The following is a 6582-nucleotide window of genomic DNA, read 5'->3' on the forward strand; positions in this document are numbered from 1 at the left end:
AGTTATTTTCTAGGAGATTTGTAACCACCTCACTGAGTTTTTCCTTCATCTCCAATATAGATTTGTTTATTTCTTAGAATTATTTTATTTTCCAAATTTTTCTTTAAACAATTAAGTATCCATTTCTTCTCTCCTCTCTCTGAAGACATCAAAGAACTTTGACCTTTTCTTTTTGTGAAGTTTTGTTTCCTCTAAGTTACTATTGGTTGGCTTTGTCTCCTGACCTTAAGATGAGCAGTTATCCTCAAACATCTGTCAGCTCTTAAACATATTTAAGAGTTGTTGTTCAGTCACCCAGTCATGTCTAACTCTTTGCAACCCTGTGTACTGCAGCATGCCAGGCTTCCCTGTCCCTCACCATCTCCTGAAGTTTGCCCAAGTTCATATCTTTTGCATCAGTGATGCCATCCAGCCATCTCACCCTCTGTTGTTACCTTCTCCTTCTGCCCTCGATCTTTCCCAGCATCAGGGTATTTTCCATTGAGTCAGCTGTTCACATCAGGTGACCAAAATACTGGAGTTTCAGCTGTAGCATCAGTCCTTCCAATGAGTATTCGGGGTTGATTTCCTTTAAGATTTACTGGTTTGACCTCTTTGCTGTCCAAAGGACTCTCAGGAGTCTTCTCCAACACCACAGTTCAAAGGCATCAATTCTTTGGTGCTCTGCCTTCTTTACGGTCCAGCTATCCAAACCATATGTGACCACTGGGAAGACCATAGTCTTGACTATATGGATCTTTTTAGCAGAGTAATGTCTCTGCTTTTCAACACACTGTCTAGGTTTGTCATACTCTCCTGCCAGGAAGCAGTTCTCTTCTGATTTCATGGCTGTAGTCTCTATCTGCAGTGATTTTAGAGCTCAAGAAGAGAAAACTTGTCACTACTTCCACATTTTCCCCTTCTGTTTGCCATGAAATAATGGGACTGGATGCCATGATCTTAGTTTTGTCAGTATTTAGTTTTAAGCCAGCTTTTTCACTCTCCTCCTTCACCCTCATCAAGAGATTCTTTAGTTCCTCTTCACTTTCTGCCATTAGAGTGGTATCCGCATATCCGAGATTGTTGGTATTTCTCCCATCTACCTTGATTCCAGCTTCTGACTTATCCAGCCCAGCATTTCTGATGATGTGTTCAGTGTATAGGTTGAATAAACAGAGTGACAACAAACAGACCTGTAATATTCCTTTCTCAATCCTACAAATAAGTTGTTCCATACAGGGTTCTAACTGTTGCTTCTTGACCCACATACAGGTTTCTCAGGAGACAGGTAAGATGGTCTGGTATTCCCACTCTTTAAGAGCTTTCCATAGTTTCTTATGATCGACACAGTCAAAGGCTTTAGTGTAGTCGATGAAACAGAAGTAGATATTTTTCTGGAATCCCCTTGCTTTCTCTATGATCTAGAGAATGCTGGCAACTTGATCTCTGGTTCCTCTGTCTATTTTAAACCCAGCTTGGATGTCTGGCAGTTCTTGGTTCATGTAATGCTGAAGCCTAGCATGCAAGATTTTGAGCATGACATTACTAGCACGGGCGATGAGTGCAATTGTCCTGTGGTTTGAACATTCTTTAGCATTATCCTTCTTGCAAATGGTTGAGGATTGACCTTTTCCAGTCCTGTGGACACTGCTGGGTCTTCCAGATTTGCTGACATATTGAGTGCAACACTTTGATAGCATCATCTATTAGGGTTTTGAATAGCTCTACTGGAATTCCATTGCATCCACTAGCTTTATTGACAGCAGTGTTTCCTAAGGCCCACCTGACTTCACCCTTCATGGAACACTGCCTTGTCCTAGTGAAGGGGCTTGCATGACTCAATGAAACTATGAGCCATGTCAGGCCACCCAAAATGGTTGGGTCATAGTGGAGAGTTCTGACAAAATGTGATTCACTGGAGGAGGGAATGGACAACCACCCCAGTATACTTGCTGTGAGAACCTCATGAACTGGCTGCCCAGCAGTGTAGTGCTCCTGTTTTCCTATCTCATTGTGAAGAGTTGCTGCCGGCTGGGCACTCGTGTTTGGGTTGTCACGCAAGTTACGAATACATGAGCCCAGAGCAGCTGGCTGGCATTAATAAGTACAAGTACCATGCTGTGGATACCAATCCACTCTCTCTGTATGTCATGCACCCATTTTGGAACACTGTAGTAAAGGTATTTCCTACTCGGCTGGCTCCAAATCTGATCACCTTCTCTGGCTTTCTGCTGGCTGTGTTCAATTTTCTACTTATGGCATACTTTGATCCTGACTTTTATGCTTCAGCACCAGGTCACAAGCATGTACCTGACTGGGTCTGGATTGTAGTGGGCATCCTCAGCTTCATGGCCTACACGCTAGATGGTGCGGACAGAAAGCAAGCCCGCAGAACCAATTCCAGCACTCTGCTGGGGGAGCTTTTTGACCATGGCCTGGACAGCTGGTCATGCGTTTACTTTTTGTCACGTGAGTTCCATTTCTGGATGAGGATCGTCTGGTTTCAGTGTTTTTGTTCTTATCTCCTGCAATAGGTAGTTTGGTTTTCTTTCATCCTGTCCCACTGGGAAAAGTGTAACACAGGGATTCTTTTCCTGCCGTGGGGATATGACATGAGCCGGGTGACTATTTCTTTTGTCTACAGAGTGACTGCGGTTGTGGGAGTTGAGGCCTGGTAGGAACCTTCCCTGTTTAATTTCTTGTATAGAGACCTATTCACCGCCATGATCATTGGCTGTGCACTGTGTGTGACTCTTCCAATGAGTTTGCTAAATTTTTTCAGAAGCTATAAAAATAACACGCTGAAACACAATTCAGTCTATGAAGCTGTGGTTCCCGTCTTTTCTCCACGTCTGCTATTCATTTTGCCTACAGCATGGATCCTCCTGTCAGCTTCAGATGCTTAGAGTTACACCCTAGAGTGCTCTACTTAATGGCTGGAACAGCCTTTGCCAGCAGCACATGTCAGCTGATTGATTGTCAGGTGAGCAGTACCCGGTGCCCAACTTTGAATCGGTTGCTGCTTCCTCTTTTTGTGATTGTCACGGTGGTGAAAGTAGGAGTAGCCCCTTAGGTTGAGAGCTAAATGTTCTGATGCTCGTGTTGACGGCTGCTTTCACGCTGGCCCACGTCCACCATGGAGTACGAGTGGTAAAGCAGCTGAGCAACCGTTTTCACATTTACCCCTTCTCACTGAGAAAACCAAACTCGGATTGACTAGGAGTGGAAGAAACGAATATTGGCCTGTAGTCTACAGAAAGAAGTACTGTAAATAAGATGCTTGTAAATATTCATCCATCATTGCTGAACTAAACTGATCTGCTTAACAGACATGGGAACTCAGTGTGTGTGTGGTACTTGGGCAGCAGGAATGATACATATCTGAACTTGTGGAATATTGGACCTATTAACTCCCAGCTTACTTTATTTTTATGAAACCATGTGTTGTTTTGGTTAAACATAATAGCCCAGCAAAATGTTCCTTGTAGTTTGCTGCTGCTACTGCTGCTAAGTCACTTCAGTTGTGTCCGACTCTGTGCGACCCCATAGACAGCAGCCCACCACGCTCCCCCGTCCCTGGGATTCTCCAGGCAAGAACACTGGAGTGGGTTGCCATTTCCTTCTCCAATGCATGAAAGTGAAAAGCGAGAGTGAAGTTGCTCAGTCGTATCTGACTCTTAGTGACCTCATGGACTGCAGCCTACCAGGCTCCTCCATCCATGGGATTTTCCAGGCAAGAGTACTGGAGTGGGGTTCCATGCTCTTAAGTAATTCTCTGCCTCTTTATCCTATTTTATTTTCCTTCTTGGTGCCCTTCACTGCATGACTCATGATATATTCATTTGTTTGTTTAATCTTTGTCTTCTCCAAGTAGAATGTAAGGCCAGTGTCTCTTTTTGTTCATTACTGAATAACCAATATCTGACAACCAAATGTTGTATGTAGGAGGAGATCAATAAAAATTCATGTAATGAGATAGGCTAAATCATATGAAATTTCTGCTATTCAGCTGTTTTTGACCTTCAAAATGCAACTTCATATAGTTCAAATGAAATAAAAGAGCATCCTCATGGCTAAGAGTTCTTAGTGATTGGGAAGCGATTATAGGAGATGTTGAATATCTTTTATATAGTGTACTGTATGAAAGTAATTAATAAGTAGTAAGTGAGGAAACTCAAGCCCAGAAAAGTTAAATGACTTGCTCAAGACCACACTGTATCAGGCAGTGTGGAACCAAGACCAGAATCTTATATGTACCAGCCACCGTTGGAGGCTCTGGGGACAAAGCACTGACTGAAGTAGACATGGTCTCTGCTGGGTGTTTCTGGGAGTGAGAGAGGCAAATGCCAAGCACACAAGCATACAAGGATATTGAGTGGAATTGTTCTCAGTATCTTGTGATTTCAGCTAAAGGCCCCAAGCAATAGACCATGTGAGCCCTCATAAACTAAGAAAAGCAATGTGGAGCTGTCACATGCCCCTCCAGGGCCAGACTGGTCCTTCAGCTCTCACCCTGACAGCCGCAACCAGCCTGGACACTCAGAATGCAGAATACAGGGAAAGGGCCCCGGATGACGGTAAAGGATAGTTCTCAGAATCAAAAGCACTGTGGCTTTATCTGTACTGTCTCTGTATTCAGACTGGGGATATGGTAAGGAGTGCCCAGGCTGAATGCTTCTACAAGGGGGTGCAATTATGACTCCAGAGAGATTTAATGTGCTGAAATTATGAACGTATATGAACACTAAGTGTTTAAGCAAAATGACAGAATAAAAGTACATATCATTCCTGTTTCTCCCAGAGAAGATCAATGAGAAATCTTGAGGTGCTGAGTTAAAGATTCCCCCGTTCACGACGTAAATCAAATAGGAGGGCTCTCCAACCATCTGGGCCTGAAAGAAGCAAGGTTGATGTCCGTCACACTTCCAATTCTTGGTATCTGTCTGCATGTTGAAAGGAAATGAAAACCATTCAGTGAGCAGATGGCAGTCTGCATCAGGCCCTACTAAGTACACCTGTGTGTCGCAGGCCACAGTTACAATGGAAACAGCTGTTGACCTGGGCCAGCGTGTGTTAGTTTTCCATTAGCTCACCTTGTTCGCCAGGCCATTTGTAGCTCAGAGCTAAGTAAATGGAGTCATATTGCCATGACTGGCTTATTTCCATAGGTCGTTATGTAGAAAAACTGATAAAGCATGATTGCTTCAGAGGGGGGGCAAAACCTGCTCAGAGATTCTGGCAGAGTTTCCTGGAAGGTCATCATTAACAAGGCTATTCGGTAAACTCCCCACCACCTGCAGGTACTTTACTGATCCCATGGCAGCTGGTGGGGGAGGGGAAGTCCATTTGGATTGCTGTCAAATGTCAATGAAGTATGGGCCAGAAGCTTAGCATATCCAAGTTTATGTTATTTTTCAATGGTGCACTTCCTCCTCTCTCTCCCTTCCTTTTCCCTTCCTTCTTTCAGGAATATTCTGGCCAGTAATGTGGGAATGAAGTGTTTTATAAGGTGAATGGACTCTCAAGGGGTGAAACAACACTTTTCTTTACTTATCTTACAATAGGAATCTCTGTGTCCCTTTTACCTGTTGAAATATACTTTTCAGGAAGGAAGGAACCATTCTGAGTATCAGAGCCTCATTGCCTGCCGTAGTGCCTAACATATAGTAGGTGCTCAGTAATACCCACTGGCCGGAAGTATGGATGAACTATGTATGTACGTTGGGAGGAATTTTGGTCATGAGCCTAGATGGCCAATCTATGGGAGTCTTTAAATAGCACACTAGACATATAGCCATGGGCTGAAAATGGAATAAAAAATAAAGACAAGCAGGAAAAACCCCTAAACACAACAGGATTTGTAACCAATATGGAGGTAAATGGCACTTGATAATCTAATACTTAGGAAGTAATTTGTTATTTGGCTGCCTTTGTTATCACTGATAGAAATTCCCTAGCTCACTTTCTGGTTTTCCTTCTAATATATTGACTTTGATTAAGATTCTTTTCTTGAAATTTACATTTATTAATTACAGATACTCTGCCAGGAATGCTTCATCTTTGTTTTGTCCTGTAAATTACAGGAAGCGGAATCTATCACTATTTTTGAGATAAAGAAATTGAGGCTCTGAGAGTTTAAGTAATTCTTCCCACAGGTCATAAATAGAATCGCTAAGATTTGAACCCAGGCTTGCTTGACTGCTATATCTCACTGTCTATTAAACATCAAAAGGCCCCTTTAGTGCTCCCTAGGCATACCTCATCCCCTTGAATTCTATCTAGGATAGAATTTCCTGACAGCTTTATTCTTCAGTCTTGCATTTGTTTCTTTGACCCATGAATTTGATGACCCTGAAGATGCACCCATGACCTTTAGAATTTGACCTGACTTGGGGTAGAGTTGGCTGTTCTAGCCAGTGAGCCCTGTGGTAGCTGCCTTCAGAAGCCATGAGAAACTAACACTTAGGGAAGATTAACTCCACTTGCTCAAAGACACACCAGGAAGCGTGGCATTGGTCACAAATGTGGATATCATGGACTTGGGTAGAAGATGAACCAGTCAGATGCCAAGGTGAAGGGTGAACTGGGAGGTCCTATTTCCAG

General features: G+C 43.2%; 1 pseudogene; it reads left to right on the plus strand.

Moving 5' to 3' along the window:
* Window positions 1-1536: 1536 nt before the first annotated feature.
* On the plus strand, window positions 1537-3195 carry LOC101102236 (ethanolaminephosphotransferase 1-like; annotated as a pseudogene).
* Window positions 3196-6582: the final 3387 nt, after the last annotated feature.

This window comes from Ovis aries, chromosome 5 (genome assembly GCF_016772045.2).
Source record: "Ovis aries strain OAR_USU_Benz2616 breed Rambouillet chromosome 5, ARS-UI_Ramb_v3.0, whole genome shotgun sequence".
In the NCBI taxonomy this organism is placed as follows: Eukaryota; Metazoa; Chordata; class Mammalia; order Artiodactyla; family Bovidae; genus Ovis; species Ovis aries.